We start from the raw sequence: 22,461 nt of genomic DNA on the forward strand, positions 1-22,461 counted from the left end.
GTAAGAAATAATTGAATTAAATAGAAGAGACAGAAGGGAAAAATTAAAAGAAATGTTTTAATGACCAAAAACTATTAAAATAAGGAGTAATGAGATTCCACATTTTTAAAAGTTAATTTTTAGTTGTTTGGCAGTCATTAAGACTCACCGCTGTTAAAACAGTTAAAACTTAGTTTAGACCTGTATTTTTAAGCATACCTGTTAGGTGGCATAATTAGTTACTTTCCAGCTGGACAGATAAGAAAGTTTGTACATTTTCAATGATTTCTCTGATTGCAGCATGCGCTGGCCCTTTAATTCGAGGCTGTCATATCGTCGGCGAACCAGTAGGAGCAAGTTCTGGATTTCCGCATTTCACCGCGCATGTGCAAATGCCTGAACTTGCTCCTCCATTTCGCCACTAACAACAGAGAACGCTGTTGAGTTCTCCGTTATTTCGGGCGCAATTTCTGCCCCTTTGTTTGAATCACTTTGTTTCATTTAAATACTACCACTCTAGTGCTAGGATATTGGGATGGATTTTCCTTCGCTTTTTTCCTGAAATCAGGCAGGATAGTGGGAGAAAAGGGGCAAAATTGAATGGTGAGGCCTACTGCTGCTTCACTGCCCTAACCTAAATTTCCTTCAGGCTCTCAGCCCGTGTCCTTCACGTACACCCATTTTACCACTGCTCCCTAGAATCATCAGGTGAACCAGTTCATTAGGCCTGCGGTAGTGCCAGGAATATACTCAGGTGCTCTGAATGGAAGGAGAGGGCCTAGTAGAGGTCTTTAGTAAATGAACTGGTCCACTCTTCAGGGCCCTATGGTTCCTTAATGATGCCTCTTAGCTCTGGGTGCTGCAACAATGGTGCTGCTGAAACACTACCTTGATTTTCCTGGGGGCCATTGGCAGACTCCTGTTTGGTGGCAGGATTCCATTGGAGCCCGCTGTCAATCCGTAATACCCGCTGATCTAGGGTGGTTCTGCCCTGTAGGGGCGGATTATGGATAATCCAGCCCATTGTCTCTAATCAATACCCCATGTCCGTTTCATCTTCCCCGATCATATTTGATAGTGAGAGGAGTAGACAGTTGCTTCTATATTTGTAAATGCGAGTCCTGAATACTGTGTTTGTGCCAGGAACATAACAGAATGAGTGCATAAGCCCTTAGCAAGGGAGGGGGTGGTCACATGGAGGTTGTTTTATAACCAGGAATATTTAATTGCTATTCCTGACTCAACTGCAGTTATATAATGATTTTCTGTTTAATCAAGGACTCTAGATCCAAGTCTTGTTTCTTATACTCTGGATGTGGCTTTTGCATTTCTCTGGTACATGGGAGGCAGTACTCACATTTACAGTTATTGAAGCAACTGTCCTCTCGCTATCAAATATGTATTTAACTCTCTGGCCTTGGCTAACCACTTGCTCCACTGTGCATTGGAGGTGATCATGATTTCCCTCCTCTGAGTCACTATTCTCCACTGCATCCATTATAGGTACCCAGGACGACATACGTATCAGACAGCTTTAGATCCCATTGGAGTTTCCTGCACTGCCTCTACCTGAAACCTTCTCCTCCCCCTTCTCTCTCTGCATCTCATATTCCTCTCTGGCTGTGGAATAATCGCCTTCTGCAATGTGTGCTCTTCCAACCTTTCCTCCTTCTGTATAATACACACAGTGGGGGGGATTTTAACCCCTACTTCACAACGGGCGGGAGAGGGTTGAATTGTTAAAAATATGAAAGCCGACACCAACCGGCCATGAACGGTCCTACTGCTAGTTTTACTGCGGTGGGTTGGGGGGCGACCAAGTTACTTGGTCACCCCCCAACCCACCTGCACTGGAGAGGCGGGTCCATAATTATAATGGGGTAGAAATTGGTCAGAGCGGCAAACCAACAGTGCTCTCCTTCCTCAAATAGGAAGTGGAGAAGAGCCCAGCGTCAGTTCAAGCAAAGCTAGGACCATGGGAGAAGCAAGAGGATCACTCTCTCCCCTCGACCAATCAGATGGCAACATTTTTGACAAGTTGTGTTCACTGGGCTAGAAATTGGGCCATGTAGCGCCCATTTTTCAGGCGCTACGTGGCCACCTGAGGTCCCAAAATGGCGCCTGGAATGCGCGCGCACGCTTCCAATGTGATGTGCACCGGATGCCATCTTGGTAAAGGGTTTTGCGCAGATGCAGATAACGAATGCTGGCAGCATGTAAGGTAGGGAGAATACATTACATCAATTTGCAATGCTGATTTAAAGGGATAGATACCATTTTGGCACTCAATGCTCCAGCCAACGCACTGTCTTAACCACGACCAGCTAAACAGGTCTTAGATGGCCTGGAGGACCCCCACACGCACTATTTGAAGGGACCATACAGGATTTACAGGTTGGTTGCTGGATTATTGCTTCTGGCTGCTGTTTTTGGAGGTCTCCTACACTTGACTACTAGGACGAGGAGACATAGCCTAACACTTAGAGCCAGGACTTGCAGGAGTGAAGTTAGGAAACGCTTCTACACGTAAAGGGTGGTAAAAATTTGGAATGCTCTTCTGCAAATGGCAGTTGATGCTCTCTGAGATTGATAGATTTCTGTTAACCAAGGGTATTAAGGGATATGGGGCTACGGTGGGTATATGGAGTTAGGTCACAGATCGACCATGATCTCAGTGAATGGCAGAACAGAGTCAAGGGACTAAATGCCACTGCCACTTGCTGCCTTCTGTTATGCGCCACCTTCTCCTGCAAGAAAGCGAGAAGTGTGTTGGTGAGTGTCCTGCAGGATGTCATGGTTGTATAGCTGGCAGTCTGTGTGACCTGTGAGTTGTGGGTGTGTGGCTTGCAACAATAGTAATGTGTAAGGGTGAGAGGAAGCATCTGATTGGAAGAGTTGAGTACTGATTGAAAGAGTTTGTTGGTAGGTGGGTGATGGGGGGGTATAGTGCATGGAGCAGTGGATGCGGCCAGTGGTGTAGTTGGTCGAAGATGCCACTTAACAGTTGACCTCACTCACCTTGACCACTCGTCTCAAAGCATTGAACTGCTTCCTGCACTTCATCCATTTCGTGGTGCTATGCGCCTGGCATTGACTTCGTCTCCTACTGCCTCCCACTGCCTCTTGAGCATATGTCTGGAGTTTCTCTTGCCCCCCTGCAGATTTAAGATGTCCCCCCTTGTGTCCATCTCTTGCACCAAGGCCTCTAGTGCACCAGCAGAGAACCTTGGTGGGCGCTCTCTCGCAGGCCTGGTACAAACTCAGATCAGCAGATCGGTGAGGTCTGGCGTGCAGATTGGAGGATGTGGGATTTAGTAGTGCGCAACCTTTATTCAATGTTTTAACATAACTCATCAGTTTGTAAACATAGGGACGGGAGCTGCATCTGTGCTTTATGTATGCAATGTCTGATCTCCGTATCTTATATTTTGCACATCAGAGGTGCAGGCTGCCTTTAAGGGGTGCAAGCAACTCACGCGATATCTGAGCCCACCTGCTGGTGAGAAGTGCAAAGCTGGTGAGAACAATGCAGACAGGCCTGACTGCTGCACTACAATCAGGTAAGTGAGGAGCCAGCACGAATCTCAAAGTGCTGCCTACATCAGAACCACTGAGCGCGGATTAATCACGTACCGCGATGCCCGTGCCCGGATTCGGGGGTTAACCAATTTAACCCCCATTGTCTCTGCAGGCTTGGAACATTAAAACAAGAAAGTAAAATGTACAACATTTTAAATCAATGTAAAAACAGTTATAGACAGTGAAAAAAGAGAGGGTAAGAAATAATTGAATTAAATAAAAGAGACAGAAGGAAAAAGTAAAAAAAAATAATTTTTTAATTTTTTAATTTTAGTATTTTTTAACGACCAAAAGCTATTAAAATAAGGAGTAATGAGACTCCACATTTTTAAAAGTTAATTTTTAGTTGTTCGGCAGTCATTAAGACTTACCGCGCTGTTAAAACTTAGTTTAGATTGGTTAACCCCCGAATCTGGGCGCAGGCATGCGGTATGCAATTAACTCGCGCGCGGTGGTTCTGATGCAGATAGCACATGAGATTCCTGCTGCCTCCTCACTTACCTGGTATTTTTAAGCATACCTGTTTTGTGGCATAATTATTTACTTTCCAGCTGGGTAGATAAGCAAGATAAGCAATGATTTCTGTGATTGCAGCGTGAGATATACCTTTAATTCGAAGCTGTCATATCGCCAAAAGGAGCAAGTTCTGGATTTCCATGTTTCACTCTGCATGTGTGAATGCCGGAACCTGCTCCTCCATTTCACCACTAACAACGGAGAGCGTTGTTGAGCTTAACGTTATTTCATGAGCGGTTTCTGCCCCATTATGATAATGAGGCTGTGTTCCTCAGATTTTGGCAGCTATTTAAATTTAATGCTGGCCGGCCGGGTTTCCCAGTGTTCGGGAAACCTGACAAAAGAAGGGAGGTGGGAGCTGCCAAATCCAGCAGGTAAGTGCTTTTCCAGCACTGTGGCCAGGAGGAGCTGGAGTGCCTCCCCGGCCCCCCAAGCACATCTTCTGCTGTGATCTATCCCTCCCGGCGATCGGCCGACCCCCCCATGCTGTGCTGACCCCCCTGCTTTATTCAGATCGCCCTACAATCTCTCCCCGCCATCTCTATCCCACCCGCGATCCCTACCCCACGATCTCTATCTCTCTCCCCACCAAGATCTCTCACCACCCCGCAATCACTCCTCTTCGTGATCTCTATCTCTCCCCCCAATCTCTATCTCTCCCCCACGCAATCTCTATCTCTCCCCCCGCGATCACTATCTCTCCCCCCGCGATCACTATCTCTCCTCCCCATGATCTCTATGTCTCCCCCGCGATCACTATCTCTCCCCTCATGATCACTATCTCCCTCCCGCGATCTCTATATCTCCCCTCATGATCACTATCTCCCTCCCGCGATCACTATCTCTCCTCCCCGTAATCTCTATGTCTCCCCCGCGATCTCTATCTCTCCCCTCATGATCACTATCTCCCTCCCGCGATCACTATCTCTCCTCCCCGTAATCTCTATGTCTCCCCCGCGATCTCTATCTCTCCCCTCATGATCACTATATCTCCCCCCCATGATATCTATCTTTCCCCCACGATCTCTATGTCTCCCCTGCGATCTCTATCTCTCCCCCGCGATCTCTATATCTCCCCTCGTGATCACTATCTCTCCTCCCCGCGATCTCTATCTCCCCCCGCGATCTCTATCTCTCCCCTCACAATCATTATCTCTGCCCCCCGCGATCTCTATCTCTCCCCCACCGCGATCTCTATCTCTCCCCTGCCAATCTCACTATCTCTACCCACCACAATCTCTATCATTCCCCTCGGGTTCTCTCCCCCCCCCTCCCCACTTGCTGCCGCACTCCAAGCCCCTCCACACCCCCCCTCCCCACCAACTCCCGATCTTCTCAATTGCCGGGAACCGCCCCCAACGCTCCCTGGCCTCTATCTTCTACCATGGGCTTTCCCACCCAACAGCACGGCTAGTCTTCAATCTGGCCAGCTGGCGGGCGGGAAACGGAGTGAAAAAATATTAACGAGGTCCTGCCGTTAAATTCGGCAGGAAGTCCACCTTCCCAGCATTTCCACCCCCGCTCCCTTTCCGCCTCTCCATAAATATCGGAGCCAGTGTTTCTAATTGCTTCTCAGTCTCAGTAATGCTCAGTTTAAGCAAATCCACTTGGAGACACTTCTCACCCCTGTGGTTGTCATGGTTTCCAGAAACTCTCACACTGTGCTAAGTTGCACACGATACTGGTTTACACCATAATAATTGGAGTCAAAAACTCAAATAACTGAAAGTATTAAACTCCTGTTCCGGTAAACCCCCTCAATTCACTAGCTTCTCACAGGTCAATCATCTCTTTCTACTGCAATATACTTAAATTCTCTTGAATTAACACTGTCAGCACAAACAAGAGGCCAATCCAAACACGTGTACTATTTCCACAACAGCCAATCTGTAAAAAGCACACCTCATCACCAGTAATGTCAAACTTAATTGATAGCTAGCATGTCATTCAAACTACCCCATTCATATTTGTAATAAAAATAGCCCTAGTTAATTCAGTACTTACCTACTCACTCACCCACTCCAGTTCAGGCCTGTAGTCCCTCAGCTGTCTTCATACTTAACTCAATTTCCCCTGTGAGGTGGGGTGGGAGGGGGTGCTTATGTTTTTATTTTATTTACATTGTTTTTAGCTTTTTTGTGCAAATGTTTTATGGGTTAAGGATCTATGCTGATCCATGATACCAAGCAAGATGGGCTTTCTGAACCATTGCCATCTGCCCATCATTCATCACCTGTCAGGTCGTTGGCCATTCTTTATTTTCTCAGATGTATATGTTTTTTCACTTTGCTTTCCACTTTATGTCAAAATATTTAAAGTATTTCAAATGGCCACAACCTATCTCTTCCTCTTGCCAAGCTCTCTCCTAGCTTGATACTATATGCAGGATACTATACACGAATAAAATGTGCTGTTGAGTTATCATAGTGGAAGAAAAGGACATTTACAAGTGAGTGGGATGACTTTTGGTAAACTCTAAACAGTAATACAACTTTCATAGACCTACAACTGATGCAAAACCTGGATATTTTTAGACTGAGAAAATCTGATAAGTATAATGATATTTTGGTGGTTTCAATCGTTTTTTTTACATATCTCCCTCAGGAAAATGAGTGAAACCAGCCTTACATCAGTGTTTATCTCATATCCCATGAATCAATCAGCTCAAAGATGACACTAATTCGAGGCATTCAATTCTTTCAACAAATATGTTCTTCGGCACCCCTTTGAACATTCCTCTCTTTATTATCCTAAATAAGCCGTCCTAAGGATGTTTCTCCTCCTCGCATGCTCACTGTGATATAATCAAGAGTCTTGCAGTATCTCTTGCTTTAATTCTTTCCCAAGACCACAAAACTCTGGAGACCCTGACATCAGTCAGTCTTCCTATCCTCACACAATTTGCAGGCATCACTAATTCCTGACTTATCTAATCTACTCTCTTATCTTTTTCAATCTTAGTACTGTCCTGTTCTATGGGCCTTGCCCCTCCAACTTGGTTTATCAATTTTTTTTTGCAGGATGAAGGTTCTGTTTCTGTTACCATTCCGAGCCTTATGTAGAGAGTTTACTGACTCAGTAATGGCACAGCTGATGTACACTAAATATCTTATTAAGTGCCTCGGGCACATTACCTGACCTACCCTCAGCAAACTCTTGCAGCACATCTGTCTTTATTCAATATGACTGTCCTTCTGCTGGGGATAAGATAACCTTGCTGTAGAATGTAATGTTTTTTTATGTGTCAAAGATAAGAAAAAAATATTGATAAGATATGAAAAATTGCCCTTTTGTTGAGATAAATCCTTGTTTATGTCAATGCAATTGGCTGGTAGTGTTGCGTCTAACATGTTTACAAAGGACAGCACCAAGTAAATTCAATTTTGAATGTTCTACAATTGGTAATTTGTTTCTGAAAATGAAATGTGTACAAAGATATGGAGTTTTAGTGAATGAAAAGAAATGAATAACATTGGCTGCTCAGGGGTAGTCTGCAGCCTGAAACATGTCTGTGCTGTTCAGCTGTTATCAGAAAACAGTGTTTTAACTTGGCCTGTCACTTTAAGGTGACTGTTCGGATATTCCCCATGGGGAAGTCGTACAAAGAGGTAAATCAGGGGGCCAATTAGAGATCATTTGTGAATTGAGGTTTGTATAGAATGGCAACTGTGTATTTGGTAACTATTGGGGAAGGACCAGGCTATCAAGTTCAGAAAAAGCAACAGGTAATTCTGTCTTTTTCTCTTTTGTATATATTATATATATATTTAACAGACATTTTGAAATATTTTGGATGCATGCTATATGTGTAAATGTTTAACTTCAAATGGAGTTCAGGATTACCCGACTCAGTCTGGCAGTTAAATCTGCCACTACCATTTTGATTTTGATTTGAACTGTTCACTATGAAAAAATAACCCAGGGAAAGTACGGGGAGGGGAGCTTTACTTGAATGCAAGAATTAAAAGCAGGTACCATTATAGAATGAAGTTACAAAAAAAAAGAGAGAAAATGGTGCCAGGGTAAAGGACATCAGTGAGAGGATGCAGAACATTTTGAGGGGGAAAGGGGAACAGCCAGAAGTCGTGGTCCATTGTGGGAACCAATGACATAGGAAGGAAGGATCAAGGTCCTGCAGTCAGAGTTTCAGGAGCTAGGGAGGAAATTAAAAAGCAGGACCTCAAAGATAGTAATCTCTGGATTACGCCCAGTGCTACGTGCTAGTGAGTATTGGAATAGTAGGATAAGACAGGTTAATGCTTGGGTGGAGCACAATGGTGCAGGAGATCATAAGAACATAAGAAATAAGAGCAGGAGTAGGCCAATCGGCCTTTCGAGCCTGCTCCGCCATTCAATAAGATCATGGCTGATCTGATCCTAACCTCAAATCTAAATTCATGTCCAATTTCCTGCCCGATCCCCGTAACCCCTAATTCCCTTTAATTCTAGGAAACTGTCTATTTCTGTTTTAAATTTATTCAATGATGTAGCTTCCACAGCTTCCTGGGGCAGCAAATTCCACAGACCTACTACCCTCTGAGTGAAGAAGTTTCTCCTCATCTCAGTTTTGAAAGAGCAGCCCCTTATTCTAAGATTATGCCCCCTAGTTCTAGTTTCACCCATCCTTGGGAACATCCTTACCGCATCCACCCGATGAAGCCCCTTCACAATCTTATATGTTTCAATAAGATCGCCTCTCATTCTTCTGAACTCCAATGAGTAGAGTCCCAATCTACTCAACCTCTCCTCATATGTCTGCCCCCTTATCCCCGGGATTAACCGAGTGAACCTTCTTTGTACTGCCTCGAGAGCAAGTATGTCTTTTCTTAAGTATGGACACCAAAACTGTATGCAGTATTCCAGGTGCGGCCTCACCAATAACTTATATAACTGCAGCAATACCTCCCCGTTTTTATATTCTATCCTCCTAGCAATAAAAGCCAACATTCTATAGCAGATAGTGTTTTTTTTTAGTGAACCTAGGTCCCTAGTATAGTTAACATTTTCTAATTTCAACGTAATTTAAAAGGGGTAACTAAGCTAAGGCAAGTCATGGCAGCAGACCTCGCACCCGTGATATGCTCCTCCTGCAAGATGTGGGAAGTCATGGACACTACCAGTGTCCCTGCCGACCATGTGTGCGGGAAGTGTGTCCACCTGCAGCTACTGACCGATCGTATCTCGGAGCTGGAGCTGCGGGTGGACTCACTGTGGAGCATCCGCGATGCAGAGAAACTCGTGGATAGCACGTTTAGCGAGTTGGTCACACCGCAGGTAAAGGGTATACAGGCAGGAAGTGAATGGGTGACCACCAGGAAGAGTAAGAGATGCAGGCAGGTAGTGCAGGGGTCCCCTGTGGCCATCCCCCTCTCAAACAGATATGCCACTTTGGATGCTGTTGGGGGGGATGACTTATCAGGGGAAGGCAGCAGCAGCCAACTTCCTGGCACCATAGGTAGCTCTGCTGCACAGGCTGGGAGGAAAAAGAGTGGCAGAGCTATAGTGATAGGGGACTCAATTGTAAGGGGAATAGACAGGCGTTTCTGCGGCCGCAACCGAGACTCCAGGATGGTGTGTTGCCTCCCTGGTGCAAGGATCAAGGATGTCTCGGAGCGGCTACAGAACATTTTGGAGGGGGAGGGCGAACAGCCAGCTGTCGTGGTGCACATAGGCACCAACGATATAGGTAAAAAAGGGGATGAGGTCCTAAAAGCAGAATATAGGGAGTTAGGAGGTAAATTAAAAAATAGGACCTCAAAGGTAGTAATCTCAGGATTGCTGCCAGTGCCACGTGCTAGTCAGAGTAGAAATAGGAGGATATTTCAAATGAATACGTGGCTAGAGGAATGGTGCAAGGGGGAGGGATTCAAATTCCTGGGACACTGGAAACGGTTCTGGGGGAGGTGGGACCAGTACAAACCGGATGGTCTGCACCTGGGCAGGGCCGGGACCGCTGTCCTAGGAGGAGTGTTTGCTAGTGCTGTTGGGGAGGGTTTAAACTAAAGTGGCAGGGGGTTGGGAACCTGAGCAGGGAGAGAGAGGAAAGCGTAACAGGAAGGGACAGAAGGTATGGAGTAATAGGTAAAGTGTTAAAAAAGGAAAAAGCAGGAACTAAGCGTCACAAAACAGATTTGAAAGTTCTTTATCTGAATGCACGTAGCATTCGTAATAAAATGGACGAGTTAACGGCACAAATAACTACGTATGGGTATGATCTTGTGGCCGTTACAGAAACATGGCTGCAGGGTGACAACGACTGGGAATTAAATATGCCAGGGTATTTAACAATCAGGAAGGACAGGCAGGAAGGAAGGGGAGGTGGGGTGGCTATGTTAATAAAGGAAGGAATCACTGTAATACAGAGAAATGATATTGGGACAAAGCATCAAGATAATGAAACAGTTTGGGTGGAGATAAGGAATAATAAGGGAAAAAAAACATTAGTGGGCGTAGTATATATGCCTCCTAATAGTTGCAACTCTGCTGGAAGAAGTATTAATCAGGAGATAGTCGGGGCATGTAATAAGGGAACAGCCATAATTATGGGGGATTTTAATTATCATATTAACTGGACAAATCAAATTGGGCAGAGCAGCCTTGAGGACGAGTTCATTGAGTGCATCAGGGATGGATTTCTTGAGCAGTATGTAACTGATCCTACAAGGGGGCAGGCAACCTTGGACCTGGTCCTGTGTAATGAGTCAGGATTAATTAATAATGTCCTAGTTAAGGATCCCCTTGGAACGAGCGACCACAACATGGTTGAATTCCATATCCAATTAGAGGGTGAGAAGGTTGATTCTCAAACAAGCGTACTGAGCTTGAATAAAGGAGACTATGATGGTATGAGAGCGGAATTGATTAAAGTGGACTGGGAAAATAGATTAAAGGGTAAGACGGTACATGAGCAGTGGTGTTCATTTAGGGAGTTATTTTACAACTTTCAAAATAAATATATTCCACTGAGGAAAAAAGGGTGTAAAAGAAATGACAGCCATCCGTGGCTAAGTAAAGAAATCAAGGATAGTATCCGACTAAAAACAAGGACATATAAGGTAGCCAAACTTAGTGGGAGGATAGAAGATTGGGAATTCTTCAAAAGACAGCAAAAAGTAACTAAAGGATTGATTAAGAAAGGGAAGTTAGATTATGAAAAGAAATTAGCAAAAAATATAAAAACAGATAGCAAGAGTTTCTATAGTTATATAAAAAGAAAAAGGGTGGCTAAGGCAAACGTAGGTCCCTTAGAGGATGAGACCGGGAAATTAATGGTGGGAAACATGGAGATGGCAAAAATGCTGAACAAATATTTTGTTTCAGTCTTTACAGTAGAGGACACTAAGAATATCCCAACACTGGACAAACAGGGGACTCTAGGGGGGAGGAGCTAAATACGATTAAAATCACTCAGGAGATGGTACTCAGTAAAATAATGGGACTCAAGGCGGATAAATCCCCTGGACCTGATGGCTTCCATCCTAGGGTCTTGAGGGAAGTGGCAGTAGGGATTGTGGATGCTTTGGTGATAGTTTTCCAAAATTCCCTGGACTCAGGAGAGGTCCCGGCAGATTGGAAAACTGCTAATGTAACACCGTTATTTAAAAAGGGTAGTAGGCAGAAGGCTGGAAATTATAGGCCAGTTAGCTTAACATCTGTGGTGGGTAAAATTTTGGAGTCTATTATTAAGGAGACAGTAACGGAACATTTAGATAAGCATAATTTAATAGGACAAAGTCAGCATGGCTTTATGAAGGGGAAGTCATGTCTGACAAATTTGCTTGAGTTCTTCGAGGATATAACGTATAGGGTGGATAAAGGGGAACCAGTGGACATAGTGTATTTAGACTTCCAGAAGGCATTCGACAAGGTGCCACATAAAAGATTATTACTTAAGATAAAAAATCACGGGATTGGGGGTAATATTCTGGCATGGGTGGAGGATTGGTTATCGAACAGGAAGCAGAGAGTTGGGATAAATGGTTCATTTTCGGACTGGCAACCAGTAACCAGTGGTGTTCCACAGGGGTCGGTGCTGGGTCCCCAACTCTTTACAATCTATATTAACGATTTGGAGGAGGGGACCGAGTGCAACATATCAAAATTTGCAGATGATACAAAGATGGGAGGGAAAGTAGAGAGTGAGGAGGACATAAAAAACCTGCAAGGGGATATAGACAGGCTGGGTGAGTGGGCGGAGATTTGGCAGATGCAATATAATATTGGAAAATGTGAGGTTATGCACTTTGGCAGGAAAAATCAGAGAGCAAGTTATTTTCTTAATGGCGAGAGACTGGAAAGTACTGCAGTACAAAGGGATCTGGGGGTCCTAGTGCAAGAAAATCAAAAAGTTGGTATGCAGGTGCAGCAGGTGATCAAGAAAGCCAACGGAATGTTGGCTTTTATTGCTAGGGGGATAGAATATAAAAACAAGGAGGTATTGCTGCAGTTATATAAGGTATTGGTGAGACCGCACCTGGAATACTGCATACAGTTTTGGTGTCCATACTTAAGAAAAGACATACTTGCTCTCGAGGCAGTACAAAGAAGGTTCACTCGGTTAATCCCGGGGATGAGGGGGCGGACATATGAGGAGAGGTTGAGTAGATTGGGACTCTACTCATTGGAGTTCAGAAGAATGAGAGGCAATCTTATTGAAACATATAAGATTGTGAAGGGTCTTGATCGGGTGGATGCAGTAAGGATGTTCCCAAAGATGGGTGAAACTAGAACTAGGGGGCATAATCTTAGAATAAGGGGCTGCTCTTTCAAAACTGAGATGAGGAGAAACTTCTTCACTCAGAGGGTGGTAGGTCTGTTGAATTTGCTGCCCCAGGAAGCTGTGGAAGCTACATCATTAGATAAATTTAAAACAGAAATAGACAGTTTCCTAGAAGTAAAGGGAATTAGGGGTTATGGGGAGCGGGCAGGAAATTGGACATGAAGCTGAGTTCGGATCGGTCAATGCCCTGTGGGTGGCGGAGAGGGCCCAGGGGCTATGTGGCCGGGTCCTGCTCCGACTTCTTGTGTTCTTTAGATTTGTGGTTGGGATCAGATCAGCCAGGATCTTATTGAATGGCGGAGCAGGCTCGAGGGGCCGATTGGCCTACTCCTGCTCCAATTTCTTATGTTCTTATGTTCTTATTCCGTTGGCCTTCTTGATCACCTGCTGCACCTGCATACTAACTTTTTGATTTTTTTTTGAGGAGGGAGGGCTTCAAATTCCAGGGGCATTGGGACCAGTTCTGGGGTAGAAAGGATCTGTTCAAGATAGATGGGTTGCACCTCAAAAGAACTGGGACCAATATCCTCGCGGGGAGTTTAACTGGTGCTGTGGGGGAGGGTTTAAACTAATTTGGCAGGGTGATGGGCACCAGGATGAAACATTAGAGAGGAGAAACAAGGTGCACAGAGGATTGGGAGGGACTAGTAACACTAGAGTAAAGAATAGTTCAGAAATAAGGGGATCAGAGAGGGGGCAAATGCGAGGAAGTCTAAGATGAGATTGGAGTGCATGTGCATAAATGCATGTAGCATGATAAATAAGGTTGGTGAGCTGCAGGCTCAAGTTGCCACATGGACAATGATATAACGGCAACAACAGAGACCTGGCCTAAATAAGGGGAGGATTGGGTACTTAATATTCCTGGCTACAAGATATTCAGGAAAGATAGGGAAGGAATGAAAGGAGGGAGGGTGGCAGCATTGATCAAAGAAACTATTATTGCACTGGAAAGGGATGATGTAGTTGAGGCGTCGAAGACAGAATAGATTTGGTTAGAATTAAGGAACAATAGAAGAGGTATTTTTCTACTGGGTCTATAGGCCACCAAATAGTGGGAAGGAGATAGATGAGCAAATTTGCAGGCAAATTACAGAAAGATGCAAGAAATACAGAGTAGTGATAATAGGGGACTTCAATTATCCAAATATATACTGGGACAGTTAGAGTGTAAAGGGCAAAGAGGGGGAGGAATTCCTGAAACAGAAAAAGGAAGCTGATGATGAATGTAAGGTTCATAGTACAGTAGAGAACCAGGCTGAATACAGAAAGTACAGAGGAGATCTAAAAAAAGGGAATAAGAGGGGCAAAGAGAGAGTATGAGAATAGATTAGCGGCTAACATAAAAGGGAACCCAAAAAACTTTTATAAACATATAAATAGTAAACGGGAAGTCAAAGGAAGGGTGGGACCGATTAGGAACAAAAAAGGAAATCTTCTTGTGGATGCAGAGTGCATGGCTGAGGTATTAAATGAATATTTTGCATCCGTCTTCACTAGAGAAGAGGATGCTGCCATTGTAGCAGTAAAGGAGGAGGTAGTAGTGATATTGGAGTGGATAAAAATAGATAAAGAGGAGGTACTTAAAAGATTGGCAGCACCCAAAGTAGAAAAGTCACCCGGTCCAGATTGGATGCATCCTAGGATACTGAGGGAAGTAAGGGTGGAATTTGTGGAGGCTCTGGCCACAACCTTCCAATCCTCCTTAGATATGGGGAAGGTGCCGGAGGACTGGAGGATCAAAAATGTTACACCCTTGTTCAAAAAAGGAGAGAGGGATAAACCCGGCAATTACAGGCCAGTCAGCAAAATGTCAGTGGTGAGGATACTTTTAGAGACAATAATCCGGGACAAAATTGATTGGCGTTTGGGAAAGTATGGATTTGTTAAAGGAAAATCGTGTTTGACCAATTTGATTGAGTTCTTTGACGAAGTAACGGAAAGGATTGATGAGGGTAGTGTGGTTAATGTTGTGAATATGGACTTTCAAAAGGCATTTGATAAAGTACCACATAATAGACTTGTTAGCAAAATTAAAGCCCATTGGATTAAAGGGACAATAGCTGCATGGATACAAAATTGGCTAAGGGACAGAAAGCAGAGAGTAGTGGTGAACGGTTGTTTTTCAGACTGGAGGGAAGTATACAGTGGTGTTCCACAGGGTTCAGTATTAGGACCACTGCTCTTTTTGATATATATTAATGACCTGGACTTGGGTATAGAGGGTAAAATTTCAAAGTTTGCAGATGAGACGAAACTCGGAAAAGTAGTAAACAATGTGGAGGATAGTAACAGACTTCAGGAGGACATAGATAGGCAGACACATGGCAGATGAAATTCAACACAGAGAAGTGTGAAGTGAGGCATTTTGGTAGGAAGAATGAGAGGCAGTATGAACTAAATGGTACTATTTTAAAGAGGGTGCAGAAACAGAGTGATCTGGGGGTGCACATACACATATCTTTGAAGTGACAGGACAAGTTGAGAAGGCTGTTAAAAATGTATATGGGATCCTGGACTTTATTAATAGAGGCATAGAGTACAAAAGCAAGGAAGTAATGTTGAACCTTTATAAAACACTTGTTAGGCCTCAGCTGGAGTATTGTGTTCTAATTCTGGGCACCACACTTCAGGAAGGATGTCAAAGCCTTAGAGAGGGTGCAGAAGAGATTTACTAGAATGGCACAGGGATGAGGGACTTTAGTTATGTAGGGAGACTGGAGAAGCTGGAGTTATTCTCCTTAGATCAGAGAAGGTTAAGGGAGATTTGATAGAGGTGTTCAAAATCATGAACGGTTTTGATAGAGTAAACAAGGAGAAACTATTTCCAGTGGTAGAAGGGTCAGTAACCAGAGGACACAGATTTAAGGTGATCGGCAAAAGAGCCAGAGGCGACATGAGGAAACATTTTTTTACGCAGCGAGTAATGATTGGAATGCACTTCCTGAAAGGGTCGTGGAAGCAGATTCATGTACTGGGACACCCAGATCCCTCTGTCCCTCACAGTTCTGCAATCTCTCTCCATTTAAATAATATACTGCTTTTCTATTCCTCCTGCCAAAGTGGACAAATTCGCATTTTCCCACATTATACTCCATCTGCCAAATTTTTGCCCACTCACTTAACCTATCTATATCCCTTTCCAATGACCTCGGTATGGTCATTGGGAAAGATTGTCACTTTTGCGATGAATCATTAATATCGCTTTCTGGGGCTCGATTTTAGGGTCGGGTTTCCTGCGGGTTTCCAGCGGGGGGGCCCCGAAAATCCCGATATGAGGTCACGTGACCGGATCGCGCCGCGATCCCGACCACTTCCGGGTTCCCCGATGATGTGCGGGGCTGCGTGCGTGGCCCCCGCTGGTGGGAATCCCGCAGGCAATTAAAGCCAGCGAGGTTCCACTTGAGAGTACTTACCTTGCTTGTTGCTTGTTGAGGTCAGTTAATGAGCTGAATCAGCTGTCAAAAGAGGAAGTGTGGGATTTTACCTGCATCATAGACTGTTTCACACACTGGGGGAAACAGTCACTCTCCAACCAGACGTGTTGCAGCCAGCAGCCTGTGGCAGCTGCCAAGGTGCACTCCACGGGGGAGAGCCCTCACCCACGCAGGAGGCCACCGCGTCACATAGGGCAACCCCTGCCCCCCACCACCCCCCGCCAAGCCAGAGGACAGACCGACACGAAACTGCAGCCCCAGTCCGAGGAACCACCCACCTACCCTGCACAACCCCTCAGACCAACACCTGCCAGATGGGTGGTGCGTGGACACCCTCAGAGGACGAACAGCATGACCAGCCCCAGCAGCCTCGCAGTCCACGCGGTCCGCCGCAGAGACGTGGAGCCCCCCAACACGGTGTTGTTGCACGCCCACCTGCACAGCAGGAGGGAGGGCTACCGCAGAGAGAGACGCATCGCAGAGGGCACTACCCTCGCCACATGGTCCACAGACCGAGGCGAAGCTCCCCGGACCTCTCCGAGCAGCAGTGCACACGGAGGCGCATATTCGCTCGACATGTAGTCGTGGAGATCTGCAGGCTCTTTCATGCCGAGCTGCTCCTGGCTGGCCCCAGCACCAACTGCTTACCTGTCGCTGCCAAAGTCACCACTGCCCTCCACAACTTCTCCTCCGCATCCTTCCAGGGTGCAGCCGGCTACACCGCCGATGTCTCTCAGTGGTCTGCGCGGAAGAGCCCTGCAAATACACCTGCACCTACTCTGCAGTAACACGATGGGTGGCATCAGTGGTGGGTCCTCATAGTGATACCCAGGAGCAGGCATTATTGGACACAACAGACAGGATTCGCGGAGACATGGCAGTGGTGGTGCCAATATAATGTGTGCTGTTTGTTGCTCTGAAATTCAATATAGGTACCACCCATGGCAAACCCTCCGACACCCTTGTGCACCCCCTTCATGCTCACGAACCATTTGCCTTACGCTGCCTACTGCACATATGTGATGCATGCCCTGTGGCTGCAGCACAGGTGGTGGCAGGTTGAGTGAGGCTGGCCGTGAGGGAGATGCACGAGAGGGTGAGTATGGGATAGAGCCATGAGATTGTATGAGGATTGGGTCGCGTGTTAGTGGCAGGATGAGTACTGGCGAGGTGAATAGGTGGAGGTAAGATGAGGATGGGGTTTGAGTGGGTATGAGGGGTGATGTGACAGAGTAGTGTTGGCGGTGCCGAAGGAGATATGGGGTTGGGGCAGTGTTGTGGCAGATGGAGTGTAGGGGAAAGACTTCGTGTTCTCACTGTGGCTGACCTACTGAGGTCATTGCAGCGCCTCCTGCACTGTATGCAGGTGGGCGATATGTTGGTTGCGCAGGTGACCCCCTCTGCCACCTCGAGCCAGGCCTTCTTGGTGGCAGAGGCTGGCCGCTTCCTCCCACCCGCCGGGTGGAAGATCTCTGTCTTCGCCCTCCTCCTCACCCCATCTGATGATACCTGGGGTGAGGCATCATTAAACTGGGAGCAGCCTTCCCCCTGGGCTGCTCCATGCTGAAATTTGTTCCATTGGTTGCAGCATCTGTCAGTGGAGGATTGCCCCTTTAACTAGAGAGCCTCCAGCTGACAGATCGTACTGCGCATGCGCAGCCCGCCCGACGCGCAGACCAGCAGCGTGGACCCCGGAGGAGCAGGTAATTGATTCCTATTAGTGTGTTGCCTGCTACGATCGCGCGGGCAACCCACTAATTTCACCGAGCGTGTTGACCACGCTCCCGAAACCCAACCCGCCGGAAACCCGCAGGCCTGGTAACATCGAGCCCCTGGTGTCTTCCTCACGCCTCACGCCTTCACGAGGAATCAGCAGAAATAAAAAAGAATGATTCTTCAGGGGACCTCATTCCTTCTGAAGTTGCACCATCATAGGACATACAGCCTTACACCAGCTCTGATACTCGCACTATATGACAACATAGTTGGGTTGTCACCTGGCGATTCACCACATGAGCAGACACTGGTGGCAGGGGCAGCTGTGGACAGTCAACGTCGGGGGAGCACACTCCTCTCCAAGCTCTGCTCAGCTGGACATAGATACAGAACCCAGGGAGCTATTGTTGAGAAGGAGAATGATAAAGGTGCAGCAGCAACTTTGCAAGGAAAAAATGCCATGCACACTCCCCACAATAGCGGAGAGGATGGAGGAGTCCAACTCCATCGCTAGTGGAATGGTGGCGCAGGCAACTGCGAGAATGTCTGCGCTGGAGAAAATGGTAGCCTCCATTGAGCTTCAAGCATGGCTCTTAAATGAGTCCATAGAAATACAGAAAATAGGAGCAAGAGTAGGCCATTCGGCCCTTCGGGCCTGCTCCGCCATTCAAAATGATCATGGCTGATCGTCGAACTCAGTACCCTGTTCCCGCTTTTTCCCCATTTCCCTTGATCCCTTTAGCATTAAGAAATATATCTATCTCCTTCTTAAATACATCGAATGACTTGGCCTCCACTGCCTTCTGTGGTAGAGAATTCCACAGGTTCAACACCCTCTGAGTGAAGAAATTTCTCCTCATCTCGGTTCTAAATGGCATACCCCGTATCTTGAGACTGTGACCCTTGGTTCTGGACTCCCCAGCCATTGGGAACATCCTCCCTGCATCTAGTCTGTCTAGTCCTGTTAGAATTTTATATGTTTCGATGAGATCACTTCTCATTCTTCTAAACTCTAGTGAATATCGGCCTAGTCGACCCAATCTCTCCTCATACATCAGTCCTGCCATCCCAGGAATCAGTCTGGTAAACCTTCGTTGCACTCCCTCCATGGCAAGGACATCCTTCCTCAGATAAGGAGACCAAAACGGCACACAATATTCCAGATGTGGTCTCACCAAGGCCCTGTACAACTGCAGTAAGACATCCCTGTACTCAAATCCTCTTGCAATGAAGGCCAACATACCATTCGCCTTCCTAACTGCTTGGTGCACCTGAATGCTCGCTTTCAGCGACTGGTGTACAAGGACACCCAGGTCTTGTTGCACCTCCCCTTTTCCCAATCTATCACCATTCAGATAATAATCTGCCTTTCTGTTTTTACAACCAAAGTGGATAACCTCACATTTATCCACGTTATACTACATCTGCCATATGCTTGCCCACTCACCCAACTTGTCTAAATCACATTGGAGCCTCTTTGCATCCTCCTCACAGCTCACCTTCCACCCCAGCTTTGTGTCGTTTGCAAACTTGGAAATGTTACATTCCGTTCCCTCATCCACATCATTGATATATATTGTGAATAGCTGGGGCCCAAGCACTGATCCCTGCGGTACCCCACTAGTCACTGCCTGCCACCCAGAAAAAGACCCGTTTATTCCTACTCTCTGTTTTCTGTCTGTCAACCAATTCTCAATCCATGCCAGTATATTCCCCCCTATCCCACGTGCTTTAATTTTGCACACTAACCTCTTGTGTGGGACCTTATCAAAAGCCTTCTGAAAATCCAAATACGCCACATCCACTGGTTCTCCCCTATCTATTCTACTAGTTACATCCTCAAAAAACTCCAGTGGATTTGTTAAGCATGATTTCCCTTTCATAAACCCATGCTGACTTTGTCCAATCCAGTTAATGCCCTCCAAGTGTTCTGTTATCACATCTTTTATAATAGACTCTAGCATTTTCCCCACTATTGATGTTAGGCTAACTGGTCTACATAAGAAATAGGAGCAGGAGTAGGCCAATCGGCCCCTCGAGCCTGCTCTGCCATTCAATAAGATCATGGCTGATCTGATCCTAACCTCAAATCTAAATTCATGTCCAATTTCCTGCCCGCTCCCCGTAACCCCTAATTCCCTTTACTTCTAGGAAACTGTCTATTTCTGTTTTAAATTTATTTAATGATGTAGCTTCCACAGCTTCCTGGGGCAGCAAATTCCACAGACCTACTACCCTCTGAGTGAAGAAGTTTCTCCTCATCTCAGTTTTGAAAGAGCAGCCCCTTATTCTAAGATTATGCCCCCTCGTTCTAGTTTCACCCATCCTTGTGAACATCCTTACCGCATCCACCCGATCAAGCCCCTTCACAATCTTATATGTTTCAATAAGATTGCCTCTCATTCTTCTGAACTCCAATGAGTAGAGTCCCAATCTACTCAACCTCTCCTCATATGTCCGCCCCCTCATCCCCATTACTGAGGATTGGGAGCAGTTCAGAATTCAGCAAAGAAGGACAAAGAGATTGATTAAGAGGGGAAAAATGTAAATCCATGTTTTTTCTCTCCCTCCTTTTTTAAATAGTGGGGTTACATTTGCCACCCTCCAATCTGTAGGAACTGTTCCAGAGTCTATAGAATTTTGGAAAATGATCACCAATGCATCCACTATTTCCAGGGCCACTTCCTTTAGTACTCTGGGATGTAGATTATCGGGCCCTGATGATTTGTCAGCCTTTAGCCCCATTAATTTCCCTAGCACTATTCTTTTACTAATACTGATTTCCTTCAGTTCCTCCCTCTCACTAGACCCTTGGTTCCCTAACATTTCTGGCAGGTTATTTGTGTCCTCCTTTGTGAAGACAGAACCAAAGTATGTATTTAATTGTTCTGCCATTTCTTTGCTCTCCATTATAATTTCCCCCATTTCTGACTGTAAGGGACCTACATTTGTCTTCACTAATTTTTTTTCTCTTGACATATTTATAGAAGCTTTTACAGTCAGTTTTTATGTTCTCTGCTCGTTTACTGTCATACTCTATTTTTCCCCTATTAATCAATCTCTTTGTCCTTCTTTGCTGAATTCTGAATTGCTCCCAACCCTCAGGCTTACCGCTTTTTCTGGCAATTTTATATGCCTTCTCTTTGGATCTAATACTATCCCTGATTTCTTTTGTAAGCCACGGTTGATCCACCTTTTCTGTTTTATTTTTGCGCCAGACAGGAATGAATAATTGTTGTAATTCCTGCACATGTTCTTTAAATATTAGCCATTGCCTATCCACCATCATCCCTTTTAGTAAAGTTCCTCAATCTATCATAGCCAACTCGCACCTCATACTTTCCTTTATTTAGATTCAGGACCCTAGTTTCGGATTCAACTACTTCACTCTCCATCTTAATGAGGAATTCTATCATGTTATGGTCGGTCTTCCCTAAGGGACCCCGCAAAACAAGGTTGTTAATTAATCCTTTCTCATTGCACAATACCCAGTCTAGGATCGCCTGTTCTCTAGTTGGTTCCTCAACATATTGGTCTAGAAAACCATCGTGTATACACTCCAGGAATTCCTCCCCCACAGTATTATTGCTAATTTGGTTTGACCAATCTATATGAAGATGAAAGTCACCTATGATTATAGTTGTACCCTTCTTGCATGCATCTCTAATTTCCTGTTTAATGCCCTCCTCTACATCTCCACTGCTGTTTGGGGGCCTATAGACAACCCCCACCAACATTTTCTGCCCCTTGGTGTTTCTTAGCTCCACCCATACAGATTCCACATCGTGATTTTCCGAGCCAATATCCTTCCTCACTGTTGCATTGATTTCCTCCTTTACTAACAATGCTACCCCACCTTCTTTCCCTTTTTGCCTGTCCTTCCTAAATATTGAATACCCCTGGATATTCAGTTCCCATCCTTGGTCACCCTGCAGCCATGTGTCCGTAATCGCAACTATATCATAACCGTTAATATCCATCTGCGCTGTTAATTCATCTAGCATATTGTGAATGCTCTGCGCATTTAGACACAATGCCTTTAGACTTGTCTTTTTAAGATTGCTAGTCATCTTAGTTTTATTTTGCAATATGGCCCTATTTGTTTCTCGCCCTTGTTTTCTCTGCCTTCCACTATTGCTTCTTCCCTTTCTGTCTTTTGTTTCTATCCTTGTTTCCCCCTCCTCTGTCTTCCTGCTCAGGTTCCCATCCCCCTGCCATTCTAGTTTAAACCTTCCCCATCAGCACTAGCAAACACCCCCGCAAGGTCATCGGTTCCGGTCCTGCTCGAGTGTAACCCATCCCGCTTGTACAGATCCCACCTTCCCCAGAACCGGTCCCAATATCCCAGGAATCTAAATCCCTCCCTCCTACACCATCCCTGCAGCCACTCATTCATCTGGTCTATTCTCCTGTTCCTATACTCACTAGCATGTGGCACTGGTAGTAATCCTGAGA

Source organism: Heptranchias perlo, chromosome 3, assembly GCF_035084215.1.
Source record: "Heptranchias perlo isolate sHepPer1 chromosome 3, sHepPer1.hap1, whole genome shotgun sequence".
Classification (NCBI taxonomy): Eukaryota; Metazoa; Chordata; class Chondrichthyes; order Hexanchiformes; family Hexanchidae; genus Heptranchias; species Heptranchias perlo.